This window comes from Austrofundulus limnaeus, unplaced genomic scaffold, assembly GCF_001266775.1.
Source record: "Austrofundulus limnaeus strain Quisiro unplaced genomic scaffold, Austrofundulus_limnaeus-1.0 Scaffold127, whole genome shotgun sequence".
In the NCBI taxonomy this organism is placed as follows: Eukaryota; Metazoa; Chordata; class Actinopteri; order Cyprinodontiformes; family Rivulidae; genus Austrofundulus; species Austrofundulus limnaeus.
In genome coordinates, this window is record NW_013952529.1 from 1,506,758 (window position 1) to 1,519,509 (window position 12,752).

General features: G+C 40.0%; 1 long non-coding RNA gene across 2 annotated transcripts in view; it reads right to left on the reverse strand.

Moving 5' to 3' along the window:
• The window catches only part of LOC106522368 (uncharacterized), an 84,170-nt gene that overhangs the window by 47,752 nt on the left and 23,666 nt on the right, over nt 1-12,752 (reverse strand). The window contains exons 2-3 of one of the 2 annotated variants that reach the window (XR_001310774.1): nt 11,642-11,710; nt 7,437-7,585 (exon numbers count right to left, since the gene is read on the reverse strand). This is a non-coding gene — a long non-coding RNA (uncharacterized LOC106522368). Of the gene's footprint in view, nt 1-7,436; nt 7,586-11,641; nt 11,711-12,752 lie in introns of those variants that run through there. The other variant, XR_001310773.1, reaches the window with a different exon arrangement.

Here is a 12,752-nt window from a genome sequence, read left to right on the forward strand (position 1 = left end):
GTCATAATTTATAATTTTACTTGTAGGTAAATTTGTTTCAGTCTTTATGGATATGTGTAACACTTGACTAAGGATTTTTTTTCCTTGTGGCCTTAATCATCTTTTGTAAATATTTCAAACGATCCTGACTAAAAGAACCCAAAGATCTCAGCGTGGTCACAGGGACGTGGTTTCTCCAGCGCCGGGACGTTTCCTTGCAGAGCTCTGCAGCAACACCTCCCACCCCAGTAAATGTGACGTGTTAACAAAATGGATTTTTGTTTCCTAACCAGTTTTCAGAAGCAAAAACAAAAGAGCCAACAAAACCATAAGCAGCGGGATTGAGTCGTCCCTGAGGGTGGGGAGGGGGGCACTTTGAAGGCGGCTCGGATGAATTGGGCGAGCTTATGTTCTCATTAAAATAATTGCAGGAGCAGCCAACTCGCTGGCTGACTGCTACGGTGACGGATTTCTCTCGAGTCTGACTGAAGAGGAGGGGAGGAAGTCTGCAGAGTTCACATGTTCTCCAGCTGGGGCTTTGGAAAAACTGTTGGACCTGAAAGTGAGCTCTCACTTCTTCAGACAATTCACTACAAACTGAAATTTCATTTGTTGTTGCTTCTTTCTGCTTCTTTAATTTCTCTTCCATTCTCACCTCTTCTATTTATTGATAAAACCAAGTTTTATAACGGTAAAACTTGGTTTTTAACAGTAAAAATAATGGTAAATAAATAAAATGAATAAATTATTAGCACACACACACACACACACACACACACACACACACTGCTCTCAGAGGAGTTAGATGCTTTTTCCTTCTCTCCTGCCCTGCCTTATCTTCCCTGCTTGGAGCCTTCTCTACATTTTTCATCCGAAACTTGAAATTATGGATATTTTTATTTTTATGGACTTGGTTAGCTGGTCTCTCAATAAAATTTTTGGAACAAAGTTTATTTTTTCTGCTTCCGTGGGAGGACATGTCAAATGTGGGACCTCTGTTCTGGATATATATCTGGACTCTGATCACTGGATTCTACAGATTGGCTTGGTGGTCTCCTGGTGTTCTACAAAACAGCATCGGTGGCTTTTCATCTCCTGGCTGACTGACCAATTTGAAGGATGGCCGTACTATCAGCACTCGGACATTTGCCTTGAACGAGCTGGACTCTGTCAGCAAGCGGTTCTACGGAGGGCCACATGTCCGGCTGTGGTCCCTGGACTTGGCTGGCCAGATGAAATTTATCTTGGAGGAATCTGATAGATTTGGCTCGGCGGAATTTGTCCACATTATTTGCCTGATTGGGATCGCCAACCTTGAGATGCACCAGCAGGAACTCTAAAAGCAGAAGGAAAACTTATCGTCCGCCTGACTCTTCAGTTCCCAAAACAACTGATTACAGAATCTGGATCTCCCCGACAACAGCCTTGAGCTGTTGACTAAATTCTTCCTGGCTGGATATGTTGACGAGGCTCTGCACCCCCCTCCTCTCTCAACCATGTAATCTGGTTTCCTGAGCAGGCTGAGGGCTATACAGAATGAACAGTTTACCATCAATATTCTCAACTACAGCTGCGCTGGTTTTGGGGACTGGATTCTTCGGGCCCCCTGAACTCACTTACTCCTCTGGCTAACAAATCTGCTCTATGCAGAGGTTTTTTCATAAACACCATAGTGTGTCACAGTGTTGATATGATGTTTTTGCTTTTTTCCCCGTATCTTCCCTTGTGTGGTTTTTAGTTTTTCTGTTAAGGGCTGCGCCTCCTCATGTCTTCATGAAGATGATCCTTGCTCTGTGTAAGGGGTCAGTGGCAGCATGACCCAGAGCACCTGTTCTCCCACGTTTGTTCTGTCTTCTTAAAGGGTGTTCTGAACTGTAATTTCATTGTGCTCGGTACGATGACAATAAAGTTCTCTCTGATCTAATCTCTAAAGTTTTAAATCTTAACTTGCTCAGACTAAAATAAAACTGAGTTCTTATGAATATTTTTAACAGGAAACAAGGTTTAAAGCTAAATTTGGACAGATGAATACAAAATAAGTTAATTTTGTAAAATTTATTTGTTTTTTTGACCAATGTTTTAAAGAAAATATGAATTATTAAAGCCTCAACTTCATAAAACAGATGCTCTTGTACAGAAATGTGTCTCCACGACACCTAAATTCATGTAAACTTTACAGAACAGCTCAACTGTTTAAAGATTTTTGCTGCATTTTAGTTGTCAAAGCTGGAAGCTCCTGGTTTTCATTTAGTGATCTGATTAACTGATGTTTGCTTTTGTTTATAATAAAAGCTATTATTTACGTGGTTAGGCTTTTTGCAGCATGTTCGTAGAGCAGAAACACCATCTGGTTGTTGAGAAGCAACCATCTGCTGCAGCAGGTTAAAGCACGGAGCTCAAAATCAACCAGTCTGGATCTGCTTCTGTAAATCTCTTTTTTGTTCCGGACTAATCTACAGTTTTCTAAAAGCCTGTTTCTGCTGTGATTTACAGATTGGGGATGCTTATTGTCATAACTCAGGTTTAAATTTAAGTCTTTCAAAAGATAAGATACTGAGACTTATTGTGAGCAAACAATGCGCCAAATTCAGTTCAACTGAATAAAACCAGGTTTAATTATTTCTGAGGAGAATCACAGTAAAAAAAAATGCATGAACATATTTGTTGACTTGATCAGTTTAGGAGAACATTAAATTGTTTATATGCTGGAATATTGATCACATCAGTAATCTGAACATTGATTTTTTTGACTTACTGACAAGAAGAAAACAGAATTCAACTTGATTCAATCCTTTTCCCCTCTGAACCGATAAAAAACACATTTACAGTTGATTTTTGTACAAAATACAGTTTATGGTTGAGACAAAGCAGGTTGTGTCACTGATTTTCATTGAACTGGAGCTCGTTTAGGTTTTTATGGATCTGCAGAATTATGTCACTGTTTTATTCTAAAGCCTTTAAAAAGGTCAGGCCACTAATGGTTTAATTCCTTTCTCTCTTTAATACAATAATTCCCTCCTGTGTTTAAAAGCAGATATAAGCTCATATTCTGTTTTCTAATCCCTGACTGTTGTTTAAAAGTGTCAGCTCAGATTTAGACTACTTGTTCGTGGCATTAATAAAATAAATATTTATGCCCCCTTTAATAGAAACATTGGTTCAGATTTTACAAATACTGAACTTTAGATGGGTTTTTATTAAATTGTTTGACAGAAAATCAGGTACAATTATTACTAAGTAAGTAAGTAAGTAAAGTTTTATTTATATAGCGCCTTTCAGAGAAATAAATTCACAAGGTGCTGTAGATTCAGGGGAGGGGGGGGGGGTCATCCAAGAAGACATACAAGACAAACATGGGGAGCAGGTGAAACCTGTACCAGGAGTGCATCAATCCACATATCTGTGTGGAACCATTCAATACACATTATGTATGGATCAATAAAGATGTTTAACTTATTTTATCAGCTTGTCTTCTGAAGATGCTCTGTGTTGAAGGATCAGTGGATCTGTGTTCGACTACTCCACCTAGGCTGTATTTTTGAGCGCAGATCCACTGAGAAACTTGCTGTTTCAGCAACATTTAATTTAAAAACTGTACTTTTGAGCTTAAATAAATGTTCATCATTAATTTAAATAAATTACAAGTTAAGAAGGGCATGGACAATTTTGTTTTGTATCAAAAAACGTAGAGTATTGAACTGAACCAAATCATGAATTTTCTGTATCGTTGCACCCCTAATAATTACTAAATCCATACTAAAGCAACATTCCTATTATTCTTTGCTCTTATTGTTCAGAACTCAGCAGAATTAAAGAGAAATGAAAGCGAAACGTATTTATTTCTTTGGTCCCTGGTAAACAAACATGGCAGTTTTCCTTAGTGTGATGCTTATGAGGACAGGTCCACAGAGAGCTCGTCTTCAAAGCGTTGGCCTCGTTTTATTACTCGGAGAGAAAATTCAGCTCCGATACTTTGATTTCAGACAGATTTTAAACCTCAGTTATTAATATTCTGAAGAGAACTTTAAACTATTTCATTTCACAAACAGAACGGGAGGAAAGTTTTTGTTTTGATGCCTTGTTAGTGATGCATGTCATCACCAAGTCCTCAGTGCTTCAGAGACAAAGGTTTGTTCTGGACAAGTGTTTTCATTAAGAGGCACGAAGAACAGAAGACAAAAAAAAAAAACTGCATTCAGTCCAATAATCTTTGGTTTAACTGCAGCCAAACAAGAGCGAGTCAGCTTCCACCCAACTGTAAGCGTCTTAGAAACATGACGAGTCAGCACTTCTGGGCTACAGCAGGACGTCTTTTGTCGTTTTAAAAACAGGAAGTCACGAGGGACAGTTGTGACATTTCCAACCACAGGCTCCTCCGTGGCTTCAGATCCACACTCAGCGCTGGATCTTAGTGTAAAACCCGAACACGGGATCATCTGAGCGTCCTGAGAAACTCCAGCACAAAGTGGAAAAATGTGCAAACAAAGAGGGAGGGAGGGGACAAAGGAGGGGAGGGGGCTGTAAGAGCTGAAGAAAAAGGAAAATCCTCCACTTAGATTTGTCTGCGGCGCATCAGGACGGTCTAAGCTTTTAAGCGTGTGCACATTGTGAGGGTTTCATGGAAACAGGACAGCAGTTTGCTCGGGTTTTATCCCACGCTGCTCTTTTTGATCACCACAAAGGAGCTTAGCCTGAGCGGGAAAATAAGACTCTGAGCCGGAAAGTGTGCCGGCCGGCAAACATTATGTGATGTCATCAGAAGGAGATCAGGTCACTGGAGCCTCCGTCCATCCTGACCCTGAACACGCCTCTTAAACTGGTGTGTGTGTGTGTGTGTGTGTGTGTGTGTGTGTTTCTATCAGCCTCCATAAAACCCATGGTTCCAATTTTAGTGTTTCCAAACTGCCCATTTTGTTTTTATGTATTAGCAAAATATCTCACAAGCTACAAGATACGTTTCAGGATTTATTTATGTGATAAATCTTGTGCCTGCAGGAACTGAATTTGAATTTCTCAGATTGAATCTGAATGTTCATAATTTGACATTTAATACATTGGTTTGAAAATGATTTTTCCAAAGTTGAAACTGAATTTAAAGTTTTTTATCTGAATTAATTTGCTTTGAAACTATTTTGGTTTATTAAAAATTCAGTTAGACTACTTTCACTTTCAGTTCCATAATTCAGATTTTTGTGTTTGTTGTGGTTCCTGGAGTTTCTAAAAGTAGAATGGGAGGCAGAGCTTTCAGTTATCAAGCTCCTCTCTTGTGGAACCAACTTCCAGTTTCTGTCCGTGAGGCTGACACTCTGTCTACTTTTAAGATTAGACTGAAGACTTTCCTTTTTCATAAATCCTACAGTTAGACTTAGGTTTCCTGAATTATTCTTCATTTCTGCTGCTATAGACTTAGACTGCTGGAGCACAAACTGAGCACATTTCCTCACTCTGCTGTTGTCTTTAGTCTCTCTTCTCTACATGTTTATTGTTATTATTTCTATCATGTTTTTTCTTTGTCTCTTCCAGAAGAAGGTGCACCTGGACCAGTCCTGGACCAGTTCTTCTGTGTTTGTCTGTGTCTCTTTCCTGTCCTCCAACCAGCCGGTCGAGGCAGATGGTCTCCTGTCCTGAGCCTGGTTCTGCTGGAGGTTTCTTCCTGATTAGCAGGGAGTTTTTCCTCTCCACCGTTTGCTCAGGATGGGAGACTGTGATGAAGTGATTCAACACAATCTGCTGCTTTCTTCTTTAGATTACTCTTTTTATGCACAGTGCCCTGAGACAACGTATGTTGTGACTTGGCGCTATATAAATAAACTTGAACTTGTGTCACATCCTGGTCCTTGAGAAAGCCAGGCAGAGTAATCAAACACAGATCCACAGATTTATGTTTCACTTTGGTGAAATTTCCCTTCTGGATGTAACAGAGTTGATGCAATCCACTGTAAAAGTGACAAAAACAAAGTTTTTTATTGCAGTGATTAATTTGACCTATACAGTATGTAGAAAATGTTACATTTACATCACATAATGGATCAGTCAGCAGCAGCATCTGATCAATGACGTGATGTAAATGTAACATTTTCTACATATAGGTCAAATTAATCACTGCAATAAAATAACTGTCTGTTTTTGTCACTTTTACAGTGGATTGCATCAACTCTGTTACATCCAGAAGGGAGATTTCACCAAAGTGAAACATAAATCTGTGGATCTGCATCCCCCATACTAACTGCACCCAGGGGACCGGCCCATTAATGATGCGGCCCAGCGGGAATCGTCCCGATTCTCCCGATTACCCACTCCGCCCTTGCAGCCACTGCTCCTCCACGTCCAGAGGAACCAGTTGAGGTGGTTCATCTGGTTAGGATGCCTCCTGGACTCCTCCCTGGTGAGGTGTTCTGGACACGTCCCACTGGGAGGAGACCCAGAGGAAGACCCAGGACACGCTGGAGGGACTATGTTTCTCAGCTGGCCTGGGAACACCTTGGGGTTCCCCCAGAGGAGCTGGTCCAAGTGGCTGGAGAGAGGGAAGTCTGGGTCTCAGCTTAGACTGCTGCCCCCGAGACCTGACCCTGGATAAGAGGAGGAAAATGGACGGATGTCTTATTTAGATGGAATAGCCACTCCAGAGCATCAAAGACCCTAAATCTAAAGCTCTGACTCGTTGAATCCTCACATTCTCTTTACAGCATCTAGGAGGTCAAAACTTGTTCAGTCTACTCCCCAGAACAATCCCTTCAAACCCCCCCCCCTCCTATTTCATGTCTGCATTAGCAAACTGTTTAATCTTAATACAACATAAAAACAACACCACATTTTCCTAGTATTTTGCAGATTGAGGACTGAATCTCACAGCAGCCATCCAGTGTTTCTTTATTCAATCAGACATGATGCAACAGATGAGCAATGCTCCATTGAGACAGTTTTTATTGATTTGAGAAAGTATTCCCTTAAAGACCGGTGGCCAAACCCCATGACCAAGGTTGAATTCACTGTGAAATCTGGCTTCAAACACAAACACCTTTTCTTTCTTTTTTAAGTCTTTTTTACGTATTTGTATAATTATTACACAGACAAACAATCATATTTGTTTTCAGAAAGCCAAAAAATAAAAATATTGTTCAGATTTAGTATCTGTTTTTCTACAATAATCATTGGAGGAAGAGTTTATATAAAGCACATTACAAACACACATTTCCTCATTTTTACACCAATGACACAGACCAGAACGGCACAACTACCATTTCAAGACATGCCAAGGAAGTGGAAGGGTGTAAAGAAGTACACACACACACACACACACACAGAAAAATCTGCAGGCAGTCACTCATTTTGGCTCAGATCCTCTGAGGGAGAAAATAAGCCAAACCTTTCAATTCAGAAAACATTTGCCATTTTAGAAGTCAGCCATTTGCATGCTGTGTGTGTGTGTGTGTGTGTGTGTGTGTGTGTGTGTTAGAAAGCACATTGTGTCAGGAGGATTTTCAGGGTGGAAGAGTTGTGTTAGTCTCTCTCTCTGCCTTCTCACCTGCAGACACACGTACACAATGCTCTCAGGTAACCTGGGTTGCCCCCTCCTGATCAGCTCGGTGGTGTTTTGAGTTCTTGTCTGGCAGGAGTAAAAAAGAAAAAGAAAAACGAAAAAATAATACGAACTTATTATATCATCTCCTTCCTCATTCAGACATTATTTCCCTCCAAATGCTCACTTAAACATCATTATTATTTGATAGTTATTTAAATCATCTCATCAGGTGAGCAGACGGCCAGACGAGGGGCTAAAGTGATCTTGTCAAACTCATACACCAACATGATGAGCAGGTCTCCCTGATGATGCACACAAAATCTGGTGCAGATTGGATCATGTTTGTGATTTACAGCTAACTGTGTGCAGACGGCGAGGCATCAGCATTCTCCACTCTGCCACACCCACACCATCCCGCCACCAATCAGTGTAGAGAGAAGCGTGCAGCATGTGAAGTCTGCATGTTTAAACCTGGAGGGGAAGTTAGCTCAGATACATGTGCGTGAAAAGACACAAATTGGCAGATTTGTTCCAAAATGGCCGACTTCCTGTGGGGGTTGGACCATGACTCATCATGAGACATTACACATGTGTACCGAATGTCACGATTCCAGGTCTAAGCATGGCTTGGGGCTGACTTTTTAAATCATTGTAGGGGATGCTGGGGAGGAATTAAAGCAGCCCCCCCACCATTAAAAAAATTGGACTGCATTCCTGTAGTGAGGTGGATTAGGATCGACCATAGTGAATTGGGTGCAGATTGGCTGAAAGAAAGGGAATTGTCAAACGTATGTCAAGGGCGTGATGTCCACACTGTCATGACCACATATTTCATCTAAAAGTCAGGAGGGTCAGAGGAGGAGCTTTCCAAGCAAAAAAAATAAAAAGTCTCTTCCTGTTGTCAGGGGGCGTCTTTGATGATGGTATATGACTACATGGTATGGTCGGGCGTGCTACATGGATGACTCATACCAAGTTTGGTGTATTTTAGCCTTTCTGAGTGAAAGTTACAGCTTTCTGAAATTGTAACCGATATCCAACCAAAGGCCCGACGGACAGATGGACCGACCGACATATCAACGGACCGACTGGCGAACAGATCAAAGGACTGACCGAAGGACCAACCAACCAAAGGGCCGACTGACAGTCTGACCAACGAACAGATCGAAGGCCCGACAGATCGACGGATGGACCGACCAACCAACGGACCGACCGACACCCCAACCAGTAAACAGATCGAAGGACCAACAGACTGACCGAAGGACCGACAGTCCGACTGACAAACAGATGGAAGGACCGACAGTCCGACCGACAAACAGATGGAAGAACCGACAGTCCGACCGACAAACAGATCGAAGGACCGACAGTCCGACCGACAAACAGATCGAAGGACCGATAGTCCGACCGACAAACAGATCAAAGGACCGACAGCCTGACCGACAAACGGATCGAAGGACCGACAGACTTACGGACGGACCGACCGACAGCCCGACCAACGAACAGATCTAAGGACCGACAGACCGACGAACCAACCGACCAATCGACTGACGGACTGACCTACGTAGAGACAGATAGACCAACAGACTTGGCGACAGAGGACAAAAAGCCAAATCAACGAGTACATTTTCAAATTAACTTTAGGTGCTTTCTCACTGGGTGGTTAAACATTTCCTCTCCAAATAGTCACAAAGTTGTCATTAAGGTCTAAAACTGGTTCTCTCTTCAGGCATTTCCAACCTGACCCAACCTAACCTAACCTAACCTAGCCTAGCCCCTTAAACGTCTAGACCTAGAAACACTCTGATGATGTCGAGGATGTGAGAAAGAAAGTAATGTTCTCAGTAATGATCTCACTCAGTACACAACAATCACACTCTCGGCTCCACTCACACCATATTTCCTGCTGCGTGTTGGTGTTTTACTAATGTGTCAGAATTTTTGGTTCATTCTTGTGACTCCAGCTCAGAGGATCCGTTTCTAACTGTAAATTCATTCAAATGTATTTGATACGAGACACACAATAGGCTTCAACAGTAAAGGATGCAATGAGGGTTTACTGAATATTGAAATAAAGTTTAACGTTTTCACCTTTCAGGAACAAAGTTAATAAAACATTAATATGAATAAATCAGTTTCACTGCAGTCAGAGTTTATGCTCTCTCTCTCACTGTTAAAACAAACATCAGCTGCAGAAAACAACAAAAATCTGAGTTATGACCCAATTAACAGGTCACACAGACAAACACACACACACACACGCACACACACACGCACACACACACACACACACACACACACGCACACACGCAGCGTTTGCTGACCCAGGATGAAAATAATTCTCGTGTTTAATTATCTCCCCATCAACTGGCCATGCTGGGAGCCATTCATCTGTCAGTGGCGTTAAGTTAAGGCTTTGTGTTTGGATGTAGAGGAGCTGCTGGTGTTTGTGAGTGCTGACTTATCAGTTGTTCAGTCAGAGCCGCAGCGCGACACAAAAATCATTTATTCATTTGTTTGCTTTAAATCCAGCCCGCTGCTGGTGAGCAGGTGGGAAATCATGTTGCTTTACAGGAGATTGTTCTGATCCAAAGTGAAGAGGGGAAAACACAACAGTTGTTGGAAAGTTGGAAGTTTAGTGCAGGAAAAACAAGTTTATGAATTCATTACAGCTGATGTGATAATGTCAGAGATTACTCAACATGTCTGATGGAAACATGTTCTCATTATCTTCTAACATCTACTGCCAACAAACAGCTCCTCCTCTGTGAAGACCCCTGACACACAGAGTCACCCTTTGTTCCAATCAACAGAATCAGTTCATGTTTGTTTCTGCTGCTTCTTAATGCAGACGTCACATCACACACACACACACACACACACTGCTATGGAGGACCGAAACTGACATAATTAAAAATATAATGGACCAATAAAATGAACGAACAAACAAATAAATAAATACACTTAAAATGCACCAATTAAATTAAAAACAGAATGTTACCTCATGTTTTATCATTTAATTTAGTGATTTTTCCAGCTTAGTTCCAATAAATTCTATATTTTAGCACATCATTTACATTTTACTGTTTTAAAAAATATATTTCTTTTTCTTTTTACTTGTACGTGCATCTCTGTCTCTGAAATGATTATATTTAATTTATTATATAATTTTTAATAACTTTAAACTTGAAGCTAAACTGAGGCAGCACAAACATACAAAGTAGATCTGCACATGGCTCCTCCTACTTTCTGTCTGTTGACAAATAGGAGAGGAGCTGACCCAAGAAGCTCCGCCCACTTTAATTAGATATAGATAGATAGATAGATGATAGATAGATGATAGATAGATGATAGATAGATATAGTGATAGAGATTGATAGAGATAGTTATTTTTTATATCCTATCTATCAATAATGAAAGAGAAAAAAAGAATAAAAATACATAAAAATAAAAATTTAATAAGAAACACTGAAAAAACAGGAGACAGAAAAATGTAAAAACACATGGAAATAAAAAGACTTGTGGGAGAAAACACTAAAAATATAATTATTTAAGAGACACGGATGCATTTACAAGTAAAAAGAAAAACAAAAAATAATCTATTTTCAAAACAGTAAAATGTAAATTATGTGCTAAAATATATAATTTATTGGAACTAAGCTGGAAAAATAAATATGAAGATCAATTAAATTATAAAACATGAGGTAATCTCTTTTATTTTAATTGGTGCATTTAAGTGTATTTTTTATTTATTGGTCCAGTTATACATTTCTGCCTTTTATTTCTAATTCTGTCAGTTTCGGCCCTCCATACAGTTGACTCCATATTTCGTATCTCAGTCTGCAACAACTGCACTCATCACAGCTCTGATGCAGTCAGTGCATCAATCACACAACTCTAAGTATCAAGTTAACAAAATGATTTAACTTTTCCTTTTCTTCGGTTTGCTCCCACATCTCAACATCATCTCTAACACATCTGACTGATTCCTCTGAGAAGCTCCTGCGTGCAGACAACACAGCTGTGTTTACGGTGATAGACTGGTTGAAGCAAACATTTATGCGTTTGTTTGTAACAAACTGTCAAAACCATCATCATGAGGTTTGAAGATTAATTTATCAGTAAGTAAATATCAGATCTTACTTGTGTCAGGTCGGGACTGAGGGATGGTGGTGCTCTCCTCATGCTTTTATTCTGAAGCTCTGCTGCTCTCTGCAATCAGAAAAGAATCAATGAAAAAAGTTATTTTGGCCTTTTGTGACTGAAAAACAGGAAAAATCTGACTTAAACATCTGGATTTGTTTTTTTTTAACTAGAATATCTGACTGCTTTACTGAAAGTTCTTTCCAACTCTTTTCTTCCTACATTTAAAATATAATGAATTATAATATTTCTTCTTTTATGGTTATTTTCTCTCAGAGTTTGGCCACTTTTGAGCAAATCCTCCACATCCTCTGGGGGTCTTCAGTAAGCAGGCGGCGACATCAATTAGGCCTCTTTTAGTGCCGATGCCGTCAGAGACACGAACAATAAGAGATTAATCCTTCTGCAGCTTAGCTCTCAGTCAAACAAGTGGAGGAGAGGCTAACTCAGCTAAAAGGCCACGGACCCCCGGTGGCTGATCGTATGAGGGGATGCTAGCCCCATTACAGTAATCCACAGGCTGAAACTATTGTGGTGAAACACTGAAGGGCAGGTCCTCAGTGACACACACCGGACCAGAACAAAATCAATAAGGAATGCATGTCACCACCTTAAAGTTTAAACGAAGACGTGACTGAGTTAAAACTGCTTTACTGTGGCGGCCATTTTGAATTAGATTCATTTTCAGGTGCAGTTGTGTGTAGTTGTGTTTAGTTTCTGAAAGTCTCATTAAAATGAGATATTTTACTGATTCTAAATGAACACAAACATGTACAGACCAAAAATTAATCAATCAATAAAAATACCCTCATTTCTCTCTCCCAGCAAAAAGTAGTAAAGTTCATTTTAATAAGTATACTTGAGTATAAGTTTAAGTATATCAAGTATAATAGGCACCATGTACTTGTGATGTAGTTTATACTTTTAAGTATACTGTTATGTTTATAAACTTGCCAAAAAAGTATACTTTAAGTATTTGTCATTAAGTATACTAAATATGTACAAGTGTATGTCCCTAAGTGTACTTTTATTTACTATATACAATGATATAAGTATACTAGCAGTTTATTAATAAATATACTTCTAGGACTAAGTTAGCCCAAAACAAGTT